Source organism: Diceros bicornis, chromosome 36, assembly GCF_020826845.1.
Source record: "Diceros bicornis minor isolate mBicDic1 chromosome 36, mDicBic1.mat.cur, whole genome shotgun sequence".
In the NCBI taxonomy this organism is placed as follows: Eukaryota; Metazoa; Chordata; class Mammalia; order Perissodactyla; family Rhinocerotidae; genus Diceros; species Diceros bicornis.
Genome location: NC_080775.1, coordinates 4,376,763 through 4,403,593, shown reverse-complemented (window position 1 = coordinate 4,403,593; position 26,831 = coordinate 4,376,763). Strand labels below are relative to the sequence as shown.

The 26,831-nt window shown below is 35.3% G+C and overlaps 1 pseudogene; it reads right to left on the bottom strand.

The window, feature by feature from the left end:
• Window positions 1-10,198: 10,198 nt before the first annotated feature.
• Window positions 10,199-26,831, bottom strand: part of LOC131398874 (eukaryotic translation initiation factor 2A-like) — a 67,528-nt pseudogene continuing 50,895 nt past the window's right edge.

Genomic DNA, 26,831 nt, shown 5'->3' with positions numbered 1-26,831 from the left:
AACTTGAGTGTATGTTCCAATCATCATTTAAATGCATAGCAAATTTTGGCATTTCATATTCTGTCTTCGACAGTTGACATCTTTAATTCTGATCATTAGACAAACACTATTTCCCTGAAAGATTGTTTTTATAACCTTCTTTGGGTGAATTGCATTTGCTTATGAGGACTAAGATGCATTTCAGCAGCTATACATCCTTGTTTCTTCTTTACTATGTTAAGGCCACATCTGTAAAGATTTAAAAAGATAGTCCATCTCCTGGATATGTGTTTATAACTTCTTCCAAGTCTATCAAAACCTTCTACAGATATATTATACAAAAGAAAAAATGATGTAAGGTTCTAGTTAAATTAATTGTCAGTTTTGCTAGAATGGAATTAGTACACTGTGCTAATTTCAGCACTGCAGCAGGTTCCACTGGAAATAGGTGGTGAACGACGTATTTAATGGTCTGAATTCTAAGCCTGGCTCTGTCAGAAATGAATTTAAGACTTTGTGTAAATCATTTCCTATATCTGGACTTCTATGCCACTGCTCAAAAACGAAACATATAACATATTGGAAAAGAGACCCGATCCAAGTTTTCCGCCATCTCTAAAATGCTTACCTTCTATGTAGCATTTGAATATATGGTGTTACCCTAAGTTTGTACTGGAAGGAAATCTTTTGTGGAAATATAAGTTCTAATTATAGTTTGATTCCTCCCTATGCCTGGCTAGATCAGTTTTTTTTTTTTTTGCTGAACGATGAAACAACAAATTGCTTTAGTTTGCCTAGAATGGGGGGATGAACACAGAAACTCAAGTTCCACACAGAAGACATTCTTTGTCACCCCAACCAGGGTGTCTGTGCATAGGACGGCTTAAGAGCTCTCAGTGTTGATGGAAGGAATAGGCAGCATCCGTAACTAGCTGTGCAGTTACAGGCAGGGACTCCCACGTCTGGACCCTGTTTCTCTCCTGTGGGCTATGGAGGAGCTCTGAATTATACTGTATACTGACGCGGTAAACTTGACCAGGAAGAAAAGCGGTTTTGCCCAGCTCTCTATTCAGGACAAAAAGCAGAGTTAGCACTTTATCCCAACAATGCACTTCCCTATTTATTACAGGCTTTCATATGAATTTCAGATTCTCTGAGGACACGCACGAAACTCTCAGGTGGCAGACAAAGTGTGTCTGGGTTGATAGCAAACCCAAGTAAGGTATTCCTGGTTTTAGATTTCATGTTCTGGGCATCTCCACCACATACACCATGGTAACACACAAGTTACACATCCAAGTTTTCCCGAAAAGAGCCGTTAATTAAAAACTACAAAAATAAAGGACTCAGACAGTCTCATTTCTGTTTTTCTCATTTCTTTCCTTTTTTCGTTTTGGAAGCCTGTTCTTTAAAACTCGCCGAGCAGTTGAGTTAAGCCAGGGCGGGATTCCATTTGAAGAGAAGCCGGCCTAAACCGTCTGTCCTTCTGGAACCCTCCCAAGCACAGAGGAAAGAATGCTTGGCATCCCAGTCCATTAAGGAGTGAGATGTGACCAGCTCCAAACGTTTTCCGCTTTACTGATGCAAGGCCGCTCTGTGAAGCGGCAGTTGAATATAAAATAGGCTTTTAGCCTGAAATAGAATCTCAATATTTCTCTACCCCTGTCATGCAAATACTGTTTTAAAAACACCATCAAAGGATGGATATAATTCTTCAACTATTTTATCTTGACTAGTATACTTTCATGGTAAAATTATAAGTTTTGTAGCATAGTTCATACTTTGTCATAGAGGAGTTTTTTCTGTTATTTGAAAGCAGAATAGTAACTTTGAGACCTATGAAAAGATGGAAACATATTGTCCTTTTTTTCCATGTTGTATAATTAATCACTTTTAAGTATATTACATTTCTTTCCAATTTGGGTAAATATTATTTTTAATTCTGTGTGTCTATGTGTATATATACATGTTGGTACTTATATTTTACATAAAATTTACATCTAAGCATAAATATTTATATGCTTAGATTTTACATATTTTAGATTTTAATATTTGGTTTAATATTTATATGTATATCTCAGTATAAATAAATATTCATACGCTTATATTTATGTTGCATCTAAGTATAAATATTTCTTTGCATATACCTATGATATGTGGCTAAAACAATAAGACTCACTGTGTTTATACATGCTCATATAGGGATCTTATGCATTCATACATTGAACTTTGCCAAGCACTCTTCTAGATTTGTGGGATATTTCAGTAAAATTTAGACCAAAATTCTCCCCTCAAGAATTCTATATTCTATCAATTGCAGCATTCTAGACTTAGTGTCACTATTTGGAGTAAGGTGAGTACACTTAAGGCTTTCAGCAGCAGCAAAAATATTATTATAGAGGAAGAATTAATAAGTGACATTATTATTTTTTCTGAGCTCCATTGCTTCATTTGTTATCAATTATTAAGTGCAAGATATTTTTATCTTGATCAATTCTATTTTGTTACATTTTATAAGTACATCTTTATTAGGAAGCACCCTATGGCATTTATTATTCATATTTTAGATCCTAATAAATATTACCCACCATAAAAAAGGCATAGAAAATTCAAATAACTGTATAATTATTTATCTTTTAAATTAATTTGTTGACAGATAAGGTAACAGAGAGAATTTTGTATTCCCTATTCCTAGCTCAAGATCCAAAGCCAAATTTTTTTTTTAACATAATCTTCTCTGTTCATATCTATCATGCTGTATTGTTTATTTAATTAGGAAAGTTATATAATACAGCTTGTAAGAATGTATAAACTTCAGTAAGATACCATGTTAAAACTGAAGATAAAACAAAAGTGGAGACACAAACGAGGCGTCAGTATGGGACTGAACTGTATTCCTGATCATGGTTGTGCTCAGTTGGTGTCAGTGCTTCCCAATCATAGTTGCAGGTTAAAATGATTTATGTAGCTTAAAAATACCCCTTCGTTCTTAAAGTCTGGTTTGATTGGCACCCTGAGGTGGGGACCTCGCAATGTTAGATTTTTAAGAATTACAAAAGTGGCTCTAATCTATAGTCGAAGCGGGAGAGCCACTGCTTAGCTGGACCATAGATTTGTCTCTCAGGCCACTTAAGTAACATCTGTGAGAGTGAAAACAAGCCCATTGTTCAGGATAAGTATAACATTGTGGTCCTAGAACTAAGCAGACTTTTCCTGGAGGATGCTCCTAGGAGGACGTGTCATGACATAATGAACCACATCCTCAATAGCGTCTCTGTAAAAGACACAACTATGAGAACCGTCGGACTCTTTCTTATAATGATTCTGATTGGTGACACCACATTTGTTTTAATGATATTAAATTTTCTCAGCTACTGTGTTATTAAAAATAGAGGAAAAAGAAGAAAACTCAAAACAGGTGAAGCCTACGGAAATATCTTGCACTGGAACTTACAGCAATACTACTTCTAGCCTGCTTCCAGTAGACGCTCATTAGATACAGACTAATTCTCACTGCTTTGACTCTGCTACATTACACAAAAGGAAGCCCATCATTAAATCAACAAGCAAACAACCTATAAAGGTAATTAGGGAGGAACAAAAGGTAAAATTAATCCCAATAGATGGTAAGAGAAAGGTTTATTTTCGTAAGACTTGGATATTTTGCAATGGTGAGGATAATGTTTTATAAGTACCATTAATCTTCGTAAAGGGCTGATACCAGTGGAAATTGAAAACAGTGAAGTGCTGAAGCCTGATCTATACTGTTTTAGCCATAGTCTTAGAATTAGATTTTATGAATCCAAATAGCAACTTTTTACATTATTCCTGCATCTTTCGATGTGACAGAGACAGGATTCCTGTCAAAACCAGTTAAAAAGCTGGGATTATTTGGAAGCATGAAATGCTTAACATTAAGACTACAAAAAGCAGACTGTAAAAGTTTAATATTGTGACCATCAAAAGGGCATATTACACAATATAGAAATCAATGATGACTGGGGGATCAATCATCAGTGGCATTATGCCTAAAGGCGGGCCATTGATCATTTCTGTTGCCACTGCCATGATCACTGTTGCTGCGGTTAATGAATGCTATTGAACCTGCTACCCAACCCTAATCAGGAGCATCAGCCATCCTCCTGCCCCCAGTTTCCACTGTTCAAGGAGAACGGGATTAGAAATCCAGATTTGAAAGTTTGCCAAATCTTGATGTCAGATTTATTTTGATGAAATGTTTGCTGTAAAAGATACTGCCAAATAATTCAACAAATATATTCATATTTATAAAAGTAATGGTATCTCAAATTCTGAGCTAAAAATTGTATTTATTTCATGTACAGCAAAAGTCTGGAATAACAGCCTATTGGCTCACCCTAAAAATTTGGGAGAACCATGGCTGGCCACTGGAAGTCCATGTACACAGAGTCTTAGTCTCTTGAGAGAAATAGTGAGTTAAATTTTGGGTACTACTACTAAGGATTCACTACATCAGGATCGAAAGTTTCAGAAAAATGAAACAAGTCTGCTCTATTCTCCAAGGTAAAGATCTAAGTTGTGAAGGACACCTCCCAGAAATTGAAAAGTGAAAAAACCTGAACAAGCAATAACTTTCTTTTGGGCTACCATTTTGTTATTGTTTTTTTAAACTTTTATTTTAGTTAAAATAGAATGCTTTTATCCATAACAGTGTCTCAAGACACTCGAATTTGCTTAAACCCGGTTCTGCATGAGGGGTTCAGAACTGAAAGATCCAGACTACTTATTGGCAGCCTGATCAGGAACTATACATATATATAAATAAAACAAAAACCAGTGTGGGCTAATGAACACAGTGGTAGCAAACATACCAGCAATGAGTAAAGACAAATGCCAAAGGCAAGAGTGGCAGAGTGATGGCAAAACATCCAGTCAATGTAGCCTATTCATCCACTAACTTAAAGAAAGTACTGGAAAAAAACAGCAGGAAAATTTAAAACCATTAAAAACAATGTGTTTTCTTCTTTTTTCAAGAAAAGGAAGGGGAACATGAGGTACCTGATGCTCCACTGTATTGATGTGTAGGTCTCAGAATTAAAGACAACTCCCTACTTATCAATTGTCTTGGTCCTGGTCCTCCCTTGGGGTGTCTGGACTCTGGCTCATCTACTCGAGAGCCTCACAAGATTACAAGGTGTCAGTTGGAGCTGTGGTCTCATCTGAGGCTGGACTGGGGAAGATCTGCTTCCAAGCTCGGTGGTTGTTGTCACATTCAGTTCCACAAGGGTCTCAGAGTGAAGGCCTCTGCTTCTTGTTGCCTACAGGACAGAGGTTGCTGTAATCTGCTTTCCATGTGGTCCTCTCCATACACCAGCTCTCAACCCACAACTTGTTTCTTCAAAGTGTCCCAGAGAGAGTCTCCTGGCAAGATGGAAGCCACAGTCCTGTGTAACATGGTCACATACTTGTAATCAGGTACACTCCTCCCCTTTGCTGCATTTTATTGTTTAGAGGCAAATCTCAGGCCACACCCACAGCCAAGGGAGGGGATTAGACACAAAAGATTCACAAATACTAGTAGTCTGGGACCATGGGGCCACCTTATAGTCTGTCCCACACAAATATAGAGGCAAAAGTTTTAATAAAGTGTTAACAAATTTAAACAGCAGTATGTAGAAAGAGCTATACAGTATGACTGGTGGAGTTTATCTCAAGAATGCAAGATTGGTCTAATATTAAAAAACAACCAATATTAATTCTCTACATTGACAGAATAAAGTAAAATAAATCATATAAAAATCTCAATAAATGAAGAAAAGGCATCAACATGATTCAACTTTCATGAGTGGTAAAATCTCTATTGCTAAGTATAGAAATAGTCTTTCTCAACCTAACAAAAGGCGTATAGAAACAATGTATTGCTTATATCACATTTAATGGTGAAAAACTGGATGCTTTCTATGTAAGAACAGAAGTAAGGCAAAGATTTTTATTTTCAGCAATTCTGTTTACTATTGTACTAGAAATCTTAGCCAATATAATAAAGCAAGTAAAAGAAATAAAAATCACAAAAATAGGAAAAGAAAAAGTACAATTTTTATTCACACATGAACATGTATTTATAAAATCCTAAGAAACATATTTAAAAGCTACTAGAAATAATTGAATTTAGTAAGCTCACAAGAAAAAAATCAATATAAGAATAAATTGTATTTCTTTGTGCTCACAATGAACTATCTGAAATTGAAAAAAAAATAATCCGTTCACAATACTAGCAAAAATCAAAATACTTAGGAATTAGTTTAACAAAAGACACACAAGATGTGTTCCCAGACGCGTTTTTGAAAGAAAGGAAGGAGGACAGAAATAAATGGAGAGAGATAGATGTTCATTGATTATAAAATTCAACAATGCTAAGATTTTAATTTTCCCCAAATTTATCATTGGGTTCACTGCAACCCTGACCAAAACCACAGCAGGAAGTTTTGTAAAAATTGAAAAACTGATTTGATATTTATGCAAAAATGCAAAAAACCTACATAAGCCAGAACATTCTTGAAAATGAAGAAAAAAGTCAGAGAACTCACGGCACATGATTTCCAGATATAATATAACAATAATTAAGACAGTGTGGTGAGGATAGGGAAATAGATTGATGGAACAAAATAGACCATCCAGAAAATGACGCACATCTAGTTTTGTTGTGTAATTGTGTGGTGACCTCTAGGTGTGACCCTGGACTGAGTCCTGTGACTTGCATTAGCCAATGGGAAGCTAGCAAATGTGATGCTGGCAGACAGAAAGTACTTGCCAATTATGCTCACTCACTCTTACACCTCTGCCATCACCAGGGGAACATACCCAAGCTAATCTGACAGAGGATGGAGGACGCAGGGCCCAGAGGCTCCTGCTGCCCTGTCCCAGAGCCAGTCAACTGCCAGACATGTGAGTGAGCCCATCGAAGAGGACAGCTCAGCTGAGGCCAGTCTCAACTGCAAGCTCGCAAAGCCATGAGTTATATAAAAGCTTATGATGTTCAGCCCCTGGTTTTGAGGTGGTTTGTTAACGTGGCATCTTTCTGCAGTAGATAACTGATGTACTTACGATTAATCTATTTCAAAATTTCACCTCAAAGGAATTCTCATTTATTTTAAGAAGTTTTTAGTGTTATTGAGGGGGGTGTGTGTGTGTGTGTGTGCATGAATTGGTTGGAAAGCTTGGTAATTCATATTATGGGTTTTGATTTTTTTTTTTTCCTTTGGTAGCTTAGCAGTTAATTTTTCTAGTAATGAAGGTAAAGCTGCTCCAAGGTCTCAGATATCATGAGTACTTGCAGAGGGTACTATGTATAAATAATTGGACCCCAGTTAAATTTCCTCGATGTTAGTATAATTTGTTTTTCCCACCAAATTCCAGAATTCTTATCAAATTGCCTCCATTTTATGCAATGAAAACGATATTTATCCTACAGAAGAGTTTCCGTAAGGTCACACTTGACATTTGCGTTCATCACGGTCGAGACTTTTGTTTCGAAATGTAGAGTCTGTACACCCACTGCCTCCCAAGATTTAGTAAAAAAACAAAAAGACTCTGAGAATTAATTTCCATTTTTCATGTTTCAATTCATGTTTCCATGAATTGAACAATTCAACAAATGTTACTGCACTTTTTAAAATAGCCTCTCTTCCGTTCATTTTAATATCAATTGGCTTAGCTAATATCTCACTGGTGTAAATCTTCTTCAGCCCTTAGGGAAGCCTTAGAGAAGGCTCTTAATGTGGGAGTGAAGAACAGTGTCAAATCTCAAATGACAATCAATTAATTTCTAGTTATATTTCTGCATTTAGCATCTACCCTCTCTGAATTTTTTTAACTGAAAATGTGACTATTCTTATACTTCTTCTTTAGCATTTATGTCTAAAGCCTGCTATGACATTTCAAGTGATATTTTTCTAACCAGATATTTTTATTATAGAAACTGTGATAGGAATTTTGGAAAACGATATGACCTCTCGGAGCAGCAATTGAATATATTAGAATCCTAAATGGTACTACATGATGGGAAAGAATTCCACAAGTAACCCCAAGGAATGTATGACATTCAGGAATAATCTTATTCTTGAGATAATTCAATAATCTGAGCTTTGTTCAAAAATTGAAAATAAAGCTACAGACTAAAACCATAATTTGCTTCAGTGGGTTAAATTGTATGTCAATTTAAATTTTATTTTTTTCTACTATATTGAGATGGAACTCGTTTGCAGCAAACTACACATATCTAAGTTGCACAATTTGCAGAATTTTGACATATGTATGCACTGTGAAAGCATCACCATAAACAAAATACCAAACATTTCCATCTCCCAGAGAAGTTTCTTCATGCTTCTGGGCCATCCCTCCCTCCCTCCAACCTTGTCCCAGCAAGCAATGATCTTCTCCCTGTCGTATGGGTTAAACTGCCTTTCCTAGAATCTCATATAAATGCAATCATAGAGCAGCTATGATGTTTTGTCTGTCTTCTCTCACTGTGTGATTATTTTGGGATCCACCCACGTTGTTGTTGCATTTATCAGAAGGGTATTACATTTTATTGCTGAGTAGTTTTCTATTGAATGAATACACTGTATTTTGTTTATCTATAAGCCTATTAATGGACATTTGCAATGTTTCCAGTGTTTGGCTATTAAAATAAAGCTGCTATGAACACTTGTGTATAAGTCTTTTTATGGACATTTATTTCCTTCTCTGTTGGGTAAATACCCAGTAGGGGAAGGGTGCTTCTTATGGTAAGTGTATGTTTAACTTGTTTAAAAACTTGTCAAACTGTTTCCAAAGTGGTTCTATCATTCTCTCCCACAGTGTATGAGAAGTCCAGGGCTTCTGTATCCTCATGACAGTCTTTTTAGCTTGATTATGGTTTGAATTTGCATTTCCTCGCTGGCTGATGGTATTGAGCATCTTTTTGTGTACTGTTTTCCTTTTTTGGAGGGAAGTGGGATTTGTCTATCTTATTTTGTGAAGGCCCCCTTCAATCTTTTGCCCATTTTATTGGGTTGTTTTCCTACTACTGAGTTGTAAGAATTCTTCTTATAATCTGGAGACTAGTCCTGTGTCTGATACATGTGTATTGCAAATATGTTCTTCATACTGTGAATTCCCTTTTGATTTTATTAATTGTGTGATAGTGTTAATTCTTTTTAAGAAAAATTGTTTTAATTTTAATGAAGTTCAAGTTATCAATTATTTTTTCTTTTAATATTCAGGGGTATGTGTGAGTGTGTGTGTCTTTGTATTTACTGAAGATCATAAAGTTTTTATTTTTTTTTTACATTTTCTTATAGATATTTAAGAGTTAGATTTTACATTAATATCTATGATCCATTTCAAGATTTTTAATGTATGGTATGAATAGAGTCTGTGTCTAATTTTCTAATATTTGTTGAAATGATTTTCCACTTATTAAATTGTCTTGGTATCTTTGCAAAATTAAATTGACTATATATGTGTAGGTCAACTTCTAAACTGGTGGTTCTGAACTGGGAGGCAATTTTGCCCCCAGGGAATATTTGGCAATGTCTGGAGATACATTTCGTTGTCACAACTCAGGGATGTTATTGGCTTCTAGTGGAGAGAGGCCAGAGATGCTGCTGAGCATCCTCCAATGCACAGGACGCCCGCCACAACAGAGTTATCTGTCCCCAAATGTCAATAACGCCAAAGTTAAGAAACATTTTCTAGGCTTCTCTTAAGTTCCATAGATCTACCTTTTCACTGATATCATGCAGTCTCATTTCCTGTAGCTTTAGGGAAATCCTGAAATCAGCTGGAGTAAATCCTCCAACTCTGTTTTGCCTAAAAAAAAAAAAAAAAAATTACTTTGGCTACTTTAGGATTCTTTGTATTCCCATATAAATTTTAGATACAAATGGCCAATTATTACAAAAGCAGTGCTGACTTTTGTTCAACTGCACAGGTTGTATTAATATGTTTTAGGGGAACTGATATCTTGACTACTGAGCTCTTGTATCCAGGAACATATATTTCTGGCCTTCTTTGATTTCTCTCAGCAATGTTTTTTATAGTTTTCAGTGTAGAGTTCTGGAACGTCATTTGTTAGATTTATTCTCATGCGTTTTATGGTTTCTTGCCCTGTTTAAAAAAAACCTTGGACAAATAGTTCAAGTTATAGATGACTATTAAGGGTGGGCACATGGATATCCATATATATATGCCAGTGCATTTAACAGAAGATGTGTCTGCACTGAGTTCTGGTAACTAACTTGCTTTCTGGGAATCTTTGGATCCCCAGCTCCAAGTCCTCCAGCTCCTGGAGAAAGGCTCTCTTTTGGTGCATTTCCTCTGACTGAAGTTTTTCTAGCTGTCTTCCAGGTTTCGCAGCTGTTTGATCGCTTTCAGCTGCTTCTGTAGGTAGGTTCTTTCTCTGTGTGTCTGTCTCAGGGTCTCTAGAAGGAGACTGAGAGGCAGGCTTTCCTGGCATGCCTGTGGAGCAAGGGTGCGGCCAAATCTGGACGCCTGTCCCTCCTCACTTCCTGCTCTTCAGCTCTCTTAGCCTCACGCTTCCTTCAAGTTTTAAGAGCTGTTTTCGATAGTGGCTCTCCATTTCCTGCTTGTGGTTTCATATTTCCAGGTGGTTCCTCCTCACGTAGTTTAGAACTACCGATTGGTTTATTTCTTAAAACGGGGCATCTATAAGCTGTTTCAGCTTCATGTTCTTCCCTGGAGACTTCACTTGGAACTACTTGGTAAGTTATTGTTTTTGCTGGAAATGCGCCATCCAAAAACCGCTGCCAAGAAACCTGCCATATTTGCATCTGATGGCACATCATACTTGTGCAAGATAGAGCCAGGTAAATGCCAAATCTTGTCCCCAATGTTAACACAACCTGCGAGGACATGTGGCTGTTAAAATGCACTCACCATCTGGGTAGCAAGGAAAATAAGTAGAATCAGAGGCCAGGGGGTAGAAATAAGTTTGTGGTTTGTAAACTCCCACATTTCTTTTGTCTCTTCAGATTTCCAAATTCAGCTAGCACTACTATGTGTCCATGAGGGCTGTCGCAGGCTGGATTGTGACAGCCAGTTCCAAAGTCAAACACAGAGATCAGATTTGGCAAGCATAAGACCGTAAAAACCACAGAACTCAGTAGAACTAGAATTCCGAACTACATCATACCAGAGCCGCCTTTTGGTAATTGCACTAGAGTACTGTCTGCGTCTGTCGTAATGTGATACAGTGTTTCCCCCACAGTAGGAAGCCCCTGTCTTGTCAACATCTGTACCTGCTATTTCAACACAGCAATAGCTCTTTTATTCCCTAGCACTGTAACCTTATCAGCCTTAGAGGAACTTTTGTCGGCGAAAGCTGCATGAGACACACCGAAGTCGGGTTACTGATATAGTCTAAAAAGTGAAGATATGTTCTTACTCGCTGGGACATGGACAGCCACCTTGTACGGTTAAGGTCCAGATGACGACACAAAAGAATTAATTCATTGCAAATTCAATTTACTCGCAATTGTATTAAAATTGTTGTTTTCAAAGAAGTGAAATTCTTTGTTAACATTTCTGGCACAAACAATTTCACCTTCTGATGAGGATGGATGCCAATTTTGCATTTTTTTCTGAATGAAGATTTCAAACATGCCTTGGTTTTCACATCACAAAGTTGGAGCTTGGGTATCCCAGCTGTGCTGTCAGTTAGTTTTAAAAGACATAGAAATTATGTAACATTTTGTAAGGGTCAAAGAAAATCACAAGAATAAAGAATAATATTTACTGTATATTTTTGTTGTCTTTTGGGTGGTTCCTGACTCACGAGGTAGTTTGTCAAAGAAATCTATTTTTATTTATTTTTTAATTAAAAAAATTTTTTATTATTTTTATTTTGAAATGACTGTAGACTCACATACTATTGTAAGGATTAATACAAAGACAACCCATGTACCTTTTACCCAGTTTCCCGCAATGATAACTTGTTATAAAACTATAGCAAAATATCGCCATCAAGATGTTTACATTGATAGAGTCAAGACATAGAACATCTCCATCACACAACTTCCCCCATACACTTTTGGGGATTGGCTTTTTTTTTTTCATTCATCATAATTCAATGAAGATTCATCCAAGTTGTTGCATGAATCAATAGTTTGTTCTTTTATCACTGACTAGTATTCTACAGTATGGATGTGCCACGGTTTAACCCTTCACTCATTGAAGGACATCTGGTTTATTTCAAGTTTTGGGCTATTAAGAATAAAGCTTCTATAAATATTCATGTATATATTTTCCCTTGTGAACGTAAGTTTTCATTTCTCTATCATAAATGTCTAGAAGTGCAATTCCAATTCCTATGGTAGTTGCATATTTAGTTTTTTAAGAAACACCAAACTATTTCCAGAGTGGTTGTACCATTTCACTTGTAACTTATCATATTACTGTAGGAATAGGAGAGAAGTGTTTCTGGCAACTTAATGAGTGATGGTTTCCTTCGTGAAGATGGGAGACCCAAAAGGAGACACCGGTTTGGTGAGGTTAGAATCACAAGTTTTGTTTTGAATGCAATGATTTTGAGATGCCCGAGATGGAAAACCAAGTGTAGATGACTAACTATCATTTGGATAAATATCTACTGCTCAGCAGTGAGACTGTCAGGAGACACAGATTGGAGATATGTGTCCTGGAAGCCATATTTGAAGCCATGAGAGGACACAAGAGTTGAGTGATAAGAATAGAAGACCAAATAAAACCTGTGAAAAATAGGTCAAGTGAGGAAAAAACTGGGAAAGAGACTGAGAGGGGAATTTCAGACCAATTAAAGAAATACAGCAGGTGCTAATTCCATGAAGTCAAAACTGACCACAGTTTTAGGAAATGCTACAGATAGACCACGTTGGTGCATTCAGTTTCAATATATTGGTGGTCAAAGAAACCATGTTTAAAAGTGAATGTGGCCAAGACAGTGTAGACAGTGCTCTGGTCTTTGATCCCATGGGAAATCCATTCTCGAGAGGCAAAAATGGCTGCCTCCAGTGGAGGAGAACTTTCTCCCTGAGTGCTCCAGTGCTCAGTGCTTGGAGAGGCAAGCCTCAGAACGGGTAGGAATCAACAAAAACTGGTCGCTTGCATATGAACTCCTAGTCTCTTAATCTTCATGATTTGATTCTTTAAAATTTTACCAAAGGCATTCATAGCACCTTAAAAAGAGGGTAAAATTTCTTTCACATAGAATGTTAAGTTTAGGTATTAATAATGTTGAATGATCACATTAAATAATAAAGAAATGATAATTTGCTGATCAGAAGCCAAAGGACTAATATGGGACAACTGTTGAAATTCCTCACTTAAAATTGCTCACAACTCACTTTATCAAGAATCTCTAAAAGCCGTAAAAATGACACATGTCAGCTTTTAATAAGTTTCTCTAATTTTTAAATACTCCTTTTATTTACATAGAATGATACCTACTTTTTTGGCTTTTGTTTCTTTACTCAAATTATCCATGAAACGTCCGATAAAATGTTTACGATCTGAATATAACGTATCCCCTTAATTTTGAAAGGATTCCATAGGTTTTTACAAAAAGTCTTATAAAATGAATGACAAGATAATTGTTTGATTAGCACATGGATGGTAATGACTTGAAAAATGGGATTGACATAAGAAACCCATTAAAATATATTGGACAGTGGGATCCTGAAAACAAGTGAGTTCTAAGAGCAAAAGAGTGGTATCTAATTAACCCTAGAAAACAAGAGGGAGACTGGATTTTTTTTTTAATTTCCCTAGAATATAAACTAAAATACTACTAGCTTTTAAACCCATCAGGAAGCTCCTCCCTTCCCTCCTTGGTTGATAATAAGCCAAATTCTATCCTAAATCTTGGTACTCACAATGCTTTTATAGCAAATGAGAAAATAGTAAAGTTAATGCCCCTTAACGGGAATTTCATTTGCACCAGTTTCATTCTGAGTATGACAAATCCATTCAATACACTCAATCTTTACACAAAAATGATTTAAAATGGACGATTACATGGGTACAGTAATTGAACTTTCCCCCTCGGCTGTGAGAAAATCATGTCTTTAGTAATAAAGACTCTTTAAAACAACCAAATTTCAATACAAAGAATGACCTCAGAGGCTGAGAGTTAATTTCTCATTCAATTTCTCCATTTTCTCTCACTTATACCTATCATTTGGAGTCTCTCTGATCCAGTTTCTTTAATTTCTTTCCCTTGATGGTCTCTAACTCAACTACTTTCCCACTGGAAGATGGGCTTGTCCTTTCCATCCTAAAGGACACATGACTCTAATTCTAAATAGGCAAACTTCGCCACATAAATGGTTTCAGTGTGTGTGCCAGGCATTTGATGCTAAAATATGTAGTGGGTAGTTCTTCTTTACTTTAAAAAGTGTGGGGTTTCTGATTCTAGTCTTTGATCTTTATAAAGCCATATGGTCTATCTGACCTTGGATAACGTAAGAGATATTGGTCAACTGAGAATGTGCAAAGGCTGTTGAGAAATAAAACACTCTTAACAGAGGAAGCAACATCGCCCTTACCACCTAAAGCATCTACATCTCCATTCCTTTGGACGCACCAAGCAAGAGATCAAAATTGTCATTAACAAAATTGAATATCAAACACATTGCTTGTGAGACTAAAATATTCTTCCCATTGTTAGAATATTCCCCTGGCAGATTACCCATGTACACTTTAAAGATTTTATTTATTTATTTTTTCCCCCAAAGCCCCAGTAGATAGTTGTATGTCATAGCTGCACATCCTTCCAGTTGCTGTATGTGGGACACAGCCCCAGCATGGCCGGAGAAGCGGTGTGCGCCCGGGATCCGAACCCAGGCTGCCAGCAGCGGAGCGCGTGCACTTAACCGCTAAGCCACGGGGCCGGCCCTGTACACTTTAAATATATATATATACTTAAATACATATATGATATAAAAAAATCTATATATTTAATACTTTATATTTAATAAAATAAAGTATGTATACTTTAATAAAGTATTAAATATATATATTTAATACTTTAAATATATATATATGGGGGGCATGGAGGCACAACCAAACCAGTCTCATATAGTGAATCTAAAATCCTAAAATGTCCTTCCCTGAACAGGCAAATAAATCTCAGTCCAATCCGTTGAAATTTCTTTAATTAAAACGGTAAGGTACTCAATTTAAAGGAGGCTAAGAAGCCCAATCAAAACTTTTTTTGAGTCTTTATCTAATCCTAAATTTTATTTTATTTCAGCGATAGCTTCTGTAGCTTTTAGTACTGAAAACTGGAAAATAAACTTAAAAAGTTGTGAAACTAAGTAGCTTTACTCAAACACCAAGTATAAGAAAATCAGCTTAACTCATCTATATAACTTGGCCAAAGATGCTGAAAGGCATTCAACTTAGAGTTTTTACATCTTATTTTTCTATGTGATCAATGGATAACAATTCTATCTTTTCTATCCAACAAAATGGGCTATTTACATGACTAAATTTTTGTATATTCTATGTGCTTTGGCCTGTCCATATTTATCTCCAAATACCATCCCAATAGTTAGGCAGTTTGAAAACAAGTCATAATATATTCTTCTAAATAAAATTACATAAATGTTATGTGAATTTGAGAGTCATTTTACTAGTAGGAATATATTAAAGAAATTTCTTAATTTCTGAAGCATATGATTAGCTTATTAGACAGAGGAAAAAAGTTGTTATGAATGTGCTTTCCTCTTCATTTAAATCTGTTTCTCAAAGCTTCAAGATAGGTGGAAGGGACAAACACCTATTAGTATATTTATTTAGTGACAGTTTTTTCAAAGCACAATAAGTAAAATATTTTAAGAACGTGATTCTTGAATTACTGGTCTCAGGTCAAAAATAGATGTCATGCATTTTTACATAAGCTTGCTATAATCCTTCATCAATAACGTATCCTTAATCTTTCCCCTATGCCTTCATGAGTTTTGGGAATGAATACAGCATTCACACTAATTCTGAGACTCACATGGATATCATGAATGTTTGGCGGTGTTAAAACACACAAATTGTATTATTTCCATCACACAACAACCAACATCTTTCACACTTTGGTAAATAAAGGAGCTAATGGGTTGAAAGCATTTTGGAATCAGAAGATGGCTACATAACTTTAAGAAATTGTTTTGATATTATGGCAACCTATTAGTTCTAAATAACTTAGAAACAATTTGGACTTTAATCATGTGGTCTAAGAGGGCTCAAGTGACAGCGCCCTTTAAAGAACTCAATATAGTCAACTAACAACAGTAACCAACGGTTTTAGGAATGCTTGCTGTAAGGCTCTGTGTGCGTTTCTAAAGGGAACCCTCTTGAGAACGTGCACATTGACATGGCTATCAATCCATGGTCTCCAACTCTAGTTAGAGTGAGAACATTCTATTATAACCCATCTTTGGTTCTCAGTTGGAATGGGACTGCTGATTCAGTTTTAGCAGAGAATGTCTCAGCAGTAAACCACTGCCCACAGGCAAACGCATCTGTGAAAGCTGTTTCAGAAAGGGACAGCAAGAAGCCAAGTGGAAAGAACCAGATAGTCCAGGAAATTATCAGCTGGTGCAACTATCCCTGCGTCAGCTACACCTGCCCACAAGCTGAGAGGCTTCTAAACCATGCAAGGGGGAGCGATCAGGAGGAATGGTAGAATTTTCCATCACTGCAAATCTATCGAGGCATTCTACCTGACTTTTACAATTTCTACGTCTCATCTCCAGGTCAAATTTTATTAACTGCCAATCCAACCTCCAGAATCCTCCTGTTAAAAAAAAAAAGTCATGTTATGGACACTTTCAACCAAGTGATTCATGTTTCTGCCAATTCAGCAAAAGAAATGTGTTCAGTTTTATCAGATTGCAAGATTCTTTTAAGTCCTGATTTCTGTATATATTCTACATCTCTAAATTCTTTAAACTCTAAAGAATGTCCTGATCCATAAATTAAGTTCAGAGGTTAGCAGTTAATACTCCAGCTGCTCTGTACAATATGGTTAATATGTGACATTCTTTACTTTTTTCTTTCCCGGCTAGAAAAATCATAACCCACAATTTGCCTTGAACTGCAAATCTGTTCTTCTGGACATTTCAGTCTGTTTCTAGAACTTTCACTGTAAAAATGAGAAAGTGAAGGGTGGGAGATAAAAATTTCTAGTAAGTCACTGGTTCCAAACCATGAGTTAGATATTCTCACAAGTCATCATCCAATATCATATAAAAGAAAAGAAAAAAACCAAAGCAATATGACACAGTTCTTCATAGTCTGTGTTAGGTATGGCATGGAAAAAATGTTTTTTCATCATCAGCTGTAGTTTCTGCTCTTCTAGTATGTCAGAATGGGGAAAATTGGCCAGAAATTTTTTCATAAACATTTACTTATGCTAATCTCTTTCTTATATCACATAGACAAAATATAAGATCTCATTGTAATATGCTAATAGTCTAAAATATTGTTATGAAGGCTGGCCAAATACCTTTTGTTGTCATTAACATTGTAACAAACAAACCTGGCCTTCACCATGTTATAATGTTCCTTTTTTTAAAAATGTGAAATCACAATTACTAGGTTTTGAGCATTGTCTATTTCTCTTCAGTAAATTATTCCAAGATCTATGTACCTCTTTCCCAGAGCCGTTCTATAAAAAGAAAGAAAGAAATGTAAAATCTATAGAATCTCCTTGTTAGGAGATTGTATAAGCTTCTACTCTATATTTTTATTAGAGAACAATGAAAAATACAGTCTCTTGATGCCTCATTAAGTAAGAGAGTTTCAGTTGGATGTCATCTTTGTACTTATCTCAAATTAAATAAGAGAATTGTGAATGGATGGCTCCTATGACTGATCAATGTGATGAACGGCATAAAATGAGGTCAGACATCTCTCCCCAGCGTATGTCTTTTAGGGCAGTCATCTGGTCTTGTTCATAAAGCTGAGCTGTGAGTGGTGGGCAAATCCCTGTGTCTACCCTTCTGACTCAATGAGCAGGCCAGTCTCTTGGGTTAGAGCATGGGCGGTTCTCCTGAGATGAGAAGAGAAAGCAGTGGAAATAACATCTAATAGTTAATAAAACCACCTTGTAAAGACGCGTTTTAACCACTGAAGCGAGTCTCTGTCTCTTGGTATTCTGAAATGTCTTTCTCAAAGAAGATCCTAGTCAGTTGGTGAAGAAGAAGATTCCTAACTTTGCCAAATCCTAAAACTGTGGACTTATTAAATTCATTTAAAGTCTTATATTATTAGTCATAGCTTTCATGATTTAATATTATTATAATGAATTATTGATTGGCTAAATAGATAAAGAATATTCTAATGCCAGTATAGAGAGCACCTCATTTTTGCTTTTATCTCAGAAAGTAGCATTCACTCACTCTATGTATGACCAAACATCAAACACTATTATCATCTTTGAGCTTTAGACACTAGAAGGACAAAATATTGATACTAGGAATATTTATAAGAAGTACGGTTTGTTCAAAGAAAATTATTTGAAACATAAAATTCCTTCTAAAATCTACATTTATAAATAATTTGTAATGACAGTTCTAGCTAATTTCTTACAGGTACAACTATAGTTACTCATTATTATCACTTGGCACTTTTAAACTAGGTGGGTTTATTTTATTTCTATCAACAATTATTATTCACATGTGCAGTCATAGTAAAATTCATTCTAGTGGGATTCATTAATTTATGTAGGATATTCTCAAGTCTTCAGGCAAGAACTTAATTATTTCATTTCCTACTTTTAAAAACGAAATTCATGTGCAGTTAATGATGAAATTAGTATAGCATCTGAATGATGTCAGAAATTATTGTAGTTCTTTGAAAGACAAGAAGTTACTTCTTTTAAAGAATGGGTTAATATGTGGTAAGAAGTAAAATACTCATCCAGCTTTAAATTCTACTCAAAACCCACAAAGCCTGGAGCTTCAACGTTAATGATTTTATTGCTTTGCCTCAATCATTTTTCCCCTTTCTCCAATAATTTTTTTTGTATTTTACTTTTTAATTCACTGAATCACAGAAAATAACTCCAGATCTGTAAGCCTAAGGTAGTAATTTTAAAACTAGTTGAAGGGAAAATTTAAATTACTCATTTTCTTGTTCACTTGTTATTGTTCTTTGGAAAACAAAGGCAATGAGGGGAATTTAGGGATCCTTTAGTCCAATTTACTGTAGAGATGAGCAAACTTGTCCCAGAGAGATGAAGCAAATTACCCAAATAAAACAGACACTTGGTGAGCAGAGCAGACAACCAGATCCTCCAGTCCAGAGCAGGGCCTGCAGCCCAGCCAGCGTCCTTGCCTCTTCCTAAATTTAGTGTTGACTTATTCTTGTGGTTCTTTAATCTAAAAACAAACAAACCTGCAGGGCTTTTCTCTCTACGTAAATGCTATTTTAGAAAGGCTTATTTCTCTGTTAATAAAAGGCCTTCATTCGTCTTTTACTTTAAAAACTCTGAGTTAGAAATTTTAATAAAATTGTATTTGGCATCTCCATGGCTCCCCGTCTTCTCCTTCCCCGGGAATGCCTTACTGTCACACTCTCTGAAATCTAAGGACATCGCTCAGAAGAAGCTAAGGTGTGGCCCTCTCCAGAGCATCTGCAGTTCTGAAGACACAATCTTCTTTATGGAAGGCCTCTACAGCTCTGCAATGTCAGATCGTCATGTTGATAATTTTAGACAAAGAATCCTGCCTGCAGCGTCTTCCATTACACTACATATATTTATTCATGTGCTTATTTATATCCCATCTTGTTTGCAAAAGGATTGTGGCCATACCACACCCCACAGGAGGCCAGTGTTTCTGCCAGGTTTGGGCGACGCTTCTGCAACGTTTAGAGACTCTGATCTCTGAGGAATCTAGATGTTTTTAGTCATTAATTAGTACTAAGAGCTACAGGACTGTCCCTAAGGCATAAATACAGAGAAAAAGATGAATAAGTATGAAAACCACAAGCCAAAAAAAAAGTATAAAGAAAAATAACTACAAAGACACTAAGGAAGAAAAGTGGCTAAGTATCTAAATAGCCATAGTTAAAAAAAAAAATTAAATGTTTTGCTTATACAAAAATCAATTCAAAGCTGCATACTTCAGGTCTAATAAGCTCCTGTATACCAACAAGTACCAACTTTTTGTCTCTCTGAGTAAAATGTTAATGCAATGCAAATGATATTTCTCTATCTTAAATAAATGTACTCCTCTTGACTATAAATTAATAGAAAGGGATCCAATTATAAGAGTTTAAAATACTCCCTCTTTTTTTAACTAACTTCTAAATTATATAAATATTACAATCTACGAAAAAAATAGAATACATTATTGGGTCAATATCTTAAATTAATCATTAACTTTCTACAATCAACTAATTTATTTTGAGATATTAAAACATAAAGGGTTCCACATAAATTATTGTTAATTACATCAATTTCATCTGTAATGCTGTATATTTTCCAGTGAGCTTTAATTAGAGCTATTTATATGTGTACGATTATAAATATATTACATATTAGGTTTTTTCTAGAACTGCAGTCGTGAAGGAGAAAAAAGTAATCAGAAGTCAAGCAGTAGAATAAACATGGTATAATTCAACAGAGTACTAGGAATGGCAAGAGAAATAAGTGTTTGGAAATAATTTTACCTGCCCTTTGGCCAGTGCTCTGTCACACAGAGCACTGACCCTAGTGTTCTCATGAATTGCCTCCAACAGTGCTTCTCAAACTTTACAAATGACCTGGGGATCTTGCTAAAACGAAGATTTTCATTCTGTAGGTCTGGGATGGGACTCCTATGTCCGGATTTTTAACAGTCTCCAAATGCCAACCACTGACTTGCAGTCAGCATTTGTGTAGGACGATATGTCTCAAATGTGGTTTCTTGTCCACCTGCAACAGATTCACTAGACTGCTTGTTTAAAAAAAATTCAGAATGCCAGAGATCATTCCAGAACCAGTGAACCTAAATTCCAATGCTAGAGCCGATTTTTTAGCAAGCCCTCCATGAGACAGTCTCTGCACAGCAAACTTTGACAAACACTGCTCCATAGAGAATTGCACAATTTGCAGGTATATGTGTGTTTAACCTGAAATGTTAGATGTGAAAGTTAAGAGCAACTTTTCACAAAATAGTGAAATGAGTACAAGGCTGTCAAAAAAAGAACTGGTGCAAACAATTACTGACGGCAAAAGGTAATTCCAGATCGTTAACTTTTTAAGGTAACTCTGTCATCTGTCTCTGTGACGATACAGACTTTTGCTCCTAGACCAGCAGCCTGCAAACTTCAGCAGGCATCAGAAACACCTGGCAGTTCCAGTAAAAACCACCCCTGAGTTTCTGATTAAGTGCGTCTGGGTTGGGGTCCAAGAATTTGCGCTTCTAAGTTCCCAAGTGATGCTGATGCTGCTGCATCACCACCCTTTGGCCCAGATTATTGAACAATCTTGATCACTCACAAAACCTAGAATGTCGATGTTCTGTTGCGTTCATTTATTCAATCCAAGTATTGTTCACGAATGGGTACATTTATTGAACACAAACTGTTTGCCCACGTGCTGAGACAGTCCACGGGCTAAAGAAAGAAGCACAAAACATAGTCTCTGTTTTCTGGGATTTTGCAGTCCTAGTAGATGGATGAATCTAACATGTAAAACCATTCCATAATTCTTCACGGAAGCCCACAGCAAAGTGTTTAAAATGAATGAATTACACCCACTTCAGGAATTCAGAGAATTCAGTGTGGCCTGGATTAGCTTGTAGTGGCTTAATGAACAATATAGCACTAAATGTTCCTGTTTGCGCTGATAGCAACTTGAAAGAACATTAGTTCAATGTTTGCAGATTCCTTGGCCTTTTCTATAGAGGCAATTATATCTCTTACAAATAATGATGGCTTTGTTCCTTTCTTTCCGATCCTTATTTTTTTAATTCATTTTATTATTATTTTCTATTTCTCATGTGATTTTTAAAAAAATATTTACTATATCACATGGTTCTAAAACAGGCCTACTGCAGAGCATGACCTGAGGGGGGTTCCTTTCATATCCTGTTCACATCAGGTTCTAAGGGAATGTCTCCCCTTGAAGTGGTGTTCTGGGGAGGTCACGCACTTAGAATCTGATATGAGAGGAGTTGGAATTGTGCAATGCACAGCCTTTTGCAAAACTAAATAAATATGTAAATGTAGCTCTATTGTGTCTTGTATATTTATGTTTAAAGAAGCACTGAGAAGAATCTTATGGTCACTGTCCCCAAGCCATCTGGTTATCACTCTCAGCCCCACAAGGCTAACCCCCTAGTCTTCCTGCCTTTCGTATCTTTCCAGAATTTTTATATGCCTCTTCAAGCAGATATGAATATGAAATGCTATTTTAGACCTTTTAAAAAAAGTTTTCATGAGATAACACATATCCTGTACCTTGTTTTAGTCACCTAAAATATATATATCTTAGAGATTTTACATATAATGCTCAGACTTTTTTTATTCTTTCAAATTTTCTCCTCTATAGATTCACCACTGCATAGATTCATCATAATTTATTTCACCAGCCTCCTATTAATGGACATTGAGGTTATGTGCAACGTTTTGCTACTATAAGAAAGACCACAATGAATGATCTTGTTCACATGTCACATAGCAAGAATTAAAACTGTGTAATAAATCATAAGAAGTTAATTACTGGTTCAAAGAGAATTATGCATTTATGATTTTGATAGTATTGCCAAAGTCTAACCTCTCTAGGGGTTAGACATATTTGCAAACTCAAAGGCGGCAATGGGAATGTCCCTCTTCCCAAAGCCTCATTGTTAAGGTTTATATCACACTGGGAATTTCACCAATCTAATAGTGAAAAATAGTGTTTCAGAGAATTTTGAGTTTCCATTTCTCATGTATCCATGGGGATTGACGTCTTTCCCTATGTATAAATCCATTTGTATTCCCCTTTTTATAAATTCTTCATTCATTTCCTTTCTTCAGTTTTCTTTAGGCTTTTTTGGTCTTTTTTCTTATCATTTGTTTTGTCTTGTTTTTAGAAACCTTTACTTATTAGGGCGATTACCTTTGTTTTTTCTGAAATATGAACCCAAACATTTTTTCAGTTGTTGGGTTGTTTTAACTTTGGGTACAAAGAGTTTTCTTTTTAACATAGTAGGTTTTTAAATGTAATCAAGATAATGAACTTCTATATATGTCCACTGGATTTTTGGATAATAATTAGAAAAGACCTACTTCAAATGTATAAAGAAGCACTATCATTTTATAAATTATTTTTATGTTTGCATTTCTTGTAATTAAGTCTTTTATCCGTTAGAATTTAATCTGGTGTACATTTTGAGACATATGTTACATTTACTTTTGTTTTCTCCACTTGGCTACTAGCTCTCCTAATATATATCATTTAAATACATTTCCATGTTATCAATAGTGGTGTCTCCTTACCCATTACTGATCACAGTTACTGTGCCATCTCTGGTTTTTCTTGATCAGTTTCACCAAGGATTTACAGTTTGAGTAGTTCTGAAAGGAACCAACTTTTGGTGTTGCTGATCTTCTCTGTGGTCTATTTTCTATTTTATTAATTGTTTCTTTTATTTTTTCTTTTTTTCATTGTTATGCCTTTCAACTTTTATTTGCTGTAATTTTTCTAATTTCTTAAAATGAATGTTTAGCTCATTGATTTTTTGCCTTTCTTGTTTTTTTAAATATTTGCATTCACAATTTCTTCTTTAAAGAAGAAAACAAAAACCCGTAAGCCTATCTTTAGCTGCATCCACAAGTTTTGAAATGGTCAGATTATTTTAAAATTACATTCAATTCAAAATATTTTCCAAATTTAATTGTAATTTCTTCTTTGAGCCATGGATTATTTAGAAATAGATGATGTATGTTCCAAATGTTTCGGAATTTTCTAGTTCTCTGATTTCCACCTTAATTCCATTATCTTTAGGAAGATAATGTTTTGTATTATTTTAATCCTTAGAAATAATTTGCAACTTGGTCCACGGCCCAGATATACTCTATTTTTGTAAATGTCTTCTGTGTACTAGAAAATCATATGTGTCTTGCAGATGACAGAAATAATATTCTAGATATGTCTACTGAGTCTGCTTTGCTGATGTGTATGTCCTTATCTTTTTTGTCTGCTTATTTTATCAGTTACTTTGAAAGGTATGTTACCATCTTCTACTGTGATATGGATTTGTCTCTGTCCTCCTTTAGTTCTTTACTTTTGCATCATATATTTTGAGGTTGTGCTATCAGAGAAATTCAAATGAGTAACTGTTACATCTTCCTGGTGAACTGAACCTTTTATCATTAGGAAGTGTCCCTCTCTATCTCTAGTGCTACTTGTTGCCTTAAAGTCTACTTGGTCTGATATTAATCTACCTACTTGGCCTTTCTTTTACAGTGTTTCCGTGATAGGTATTTTCCTGTCATTTTCCTTTAAACTTTGTATGATCTTCACACAATCTTCATATAATCTTTTGGTGAATCTCTCATAAACAACATAGCATTTGTGCATGTGTGTGTATGTGAGTTCTAATTCAGCCTGACAATTTTTGATCGTTTGATTGTAGTCTTTTTAATTTAGAGTAATACCTAATGCATTTTTGTTTAGATTTACCATCGTACTATTCACTTTCTATTTCTATGGTATTTTTCTCTCTTAGATTAAATTTTTTAGATTATTCTATTCCTCCATTAGCTTTTTAAATTGTACTATTTTTTAAATTATTTTAATGATTATCAGAGATATTATAATATGCATACTTAGTTATTAATACTTAACATAAATTGGCACTTTTACCTCCTTCAAGACAATACAAAGAACTTAGAATGTCCTCCATTTAATCTTCTTACAAACTATATGCTATTTTGATTCTAAATACATTTTACATTCCACGAAACATTATTTTTAAGAATTTTGTGTAATTAATATTTATTTCATTTACACACATCTTCTCCGTTTCCTCTTCATTCTTCCTGCATCTCTAAGGCTTTGTTTGGGATATTTTCCTTCTGCTAGAAGGACACTCTTTAGTATTTCTTTTAGTGCAAATTTAAGGGTGATAAACTATCTTAGGTTGTTGTATAAAAACAATTATTATTTCGCCTCCATTTTTGAAGGATATTTCATTGGATACATAATTCTGGTTTTGGAGTACTTTCTTTCAGAACCTCAAACGTGTTGTTTACTTGATTCTATCGTTTCCTCTTAGAAGCCAGTCATTCATGTTATCACTGTTCATTTGAAAGTAATCTGTATTTTTTCTCTGGTTGCTTTTAAAGTTTTCTCATCCATTGGTTTCAGCTGTTACTATGATGTTATAAAACACTGTCTAAAATTACATATTCATCATGCTAGTTGTTCATATACTTCTTTAATTGGCAGCTTGATTTCTTTTGTCATTTTCATAAAATTGCTAGCCTTTGTTTCTTCAAATGTTTCTTCTGTCCTGTTCTTTCTCTTCTGTATTTTATTCCGAACATTTCCTTCAGATCTATTTTGCAGTTTTATAATCCTCATTTTTTCTGAATCTAATCTACTTTTAACCCATCCAGTGAGTCCTTAATTTCAGTTATTATATTTTTCAGTTTTAGAACTACCATTTGGTGCTCTTTTATAAATTCCAGTTATTCATCTTGTCTTTTAATTCTCTGAACATATTAAGACTATTTTAAGGCCCATGAATGTTAAATCCATTATTTACATTCTCTGGGTCTGTTTCTATTTTTTGCTGTTTCCTGTGGTATGCACGAGTATGTATTTCCTTCTCAACTGTCTGGTTATTATTAATTATGTGTTGTGAAACACATTGAAAAAAATGTAGAATAATTTGTTATCTCCTTTGGAAAGGATTGTTCTTTGCTTCTCCTTAGCAGATTAATGACTCTAGAAATCCTGAATCACATTTTGCAGTTTCAGGGAGAGGCATGACTTAAAGCTAGCTTGGTATATTTCCAAATAACTCTTATTTCTTGGGTATAATCTTGGGGGTCCACATCCAGAGCGGGCGTTTACCAAAACTGACCCCCATCCTTGGGGGCCCCTGAACTCCGTTTCTGCAGCCCTACCACTCTATGGCATGCACTGCCCAGCCTCTCAGTCTCTAGGATGCGTGTTCTGCTTATTGGAAGATGCTTCTAGCTGTAAAGTTGCCCCAAATCCCAGCTCAACTCCAGGGTTTGCTTATTATCTCAAATCTTGGTATCATAATTTTTCATTGCATTGTTAGATCTCTGATGACTTCAATATGACTTTTCAGATTTTTTCCAGCTTTTATTGTTCTGTTTATTAGAAAAGTTGGCCTGAATATCTGAGCCCACCATCACTGTAAGTAGAACTCCCTTCTCTACTCATCTAAGATGCCATCATTTTAGTATACAACATTGTTGTATAAATTTAACCCAAGGTTTAGATTTTCCTTTTTGTTCTCTAAGTTTTTCTGTCTGTACAGGTGGCAGTAACTTACTGTTTTACTTATTGAGACTTTATAATATGTTCTAATATCTGTTAGGATGACCCCCTTAATTGCTCTATGATTTTTGAATTAGTCCTCATTATTCTAGTTTTTTGTTTTTGTTTTGTTTCTCCCCCCATGAACTTTAGAATAAGGTTAACTAATTCTGGCTAAAAATATATTGTTATTTGGGGAAGGGAGAGGAGATAATCTCAAATTTACATGTTGAATTAAGACAAAACATCTCTGTAAGGCTGAATCTTTTTATCCAAGAACATTGTAGTTCAACTGATACGTTCATATTTTTTCTGTCCTTCAATACTTTTCTTCATAAAGATACTGACACTT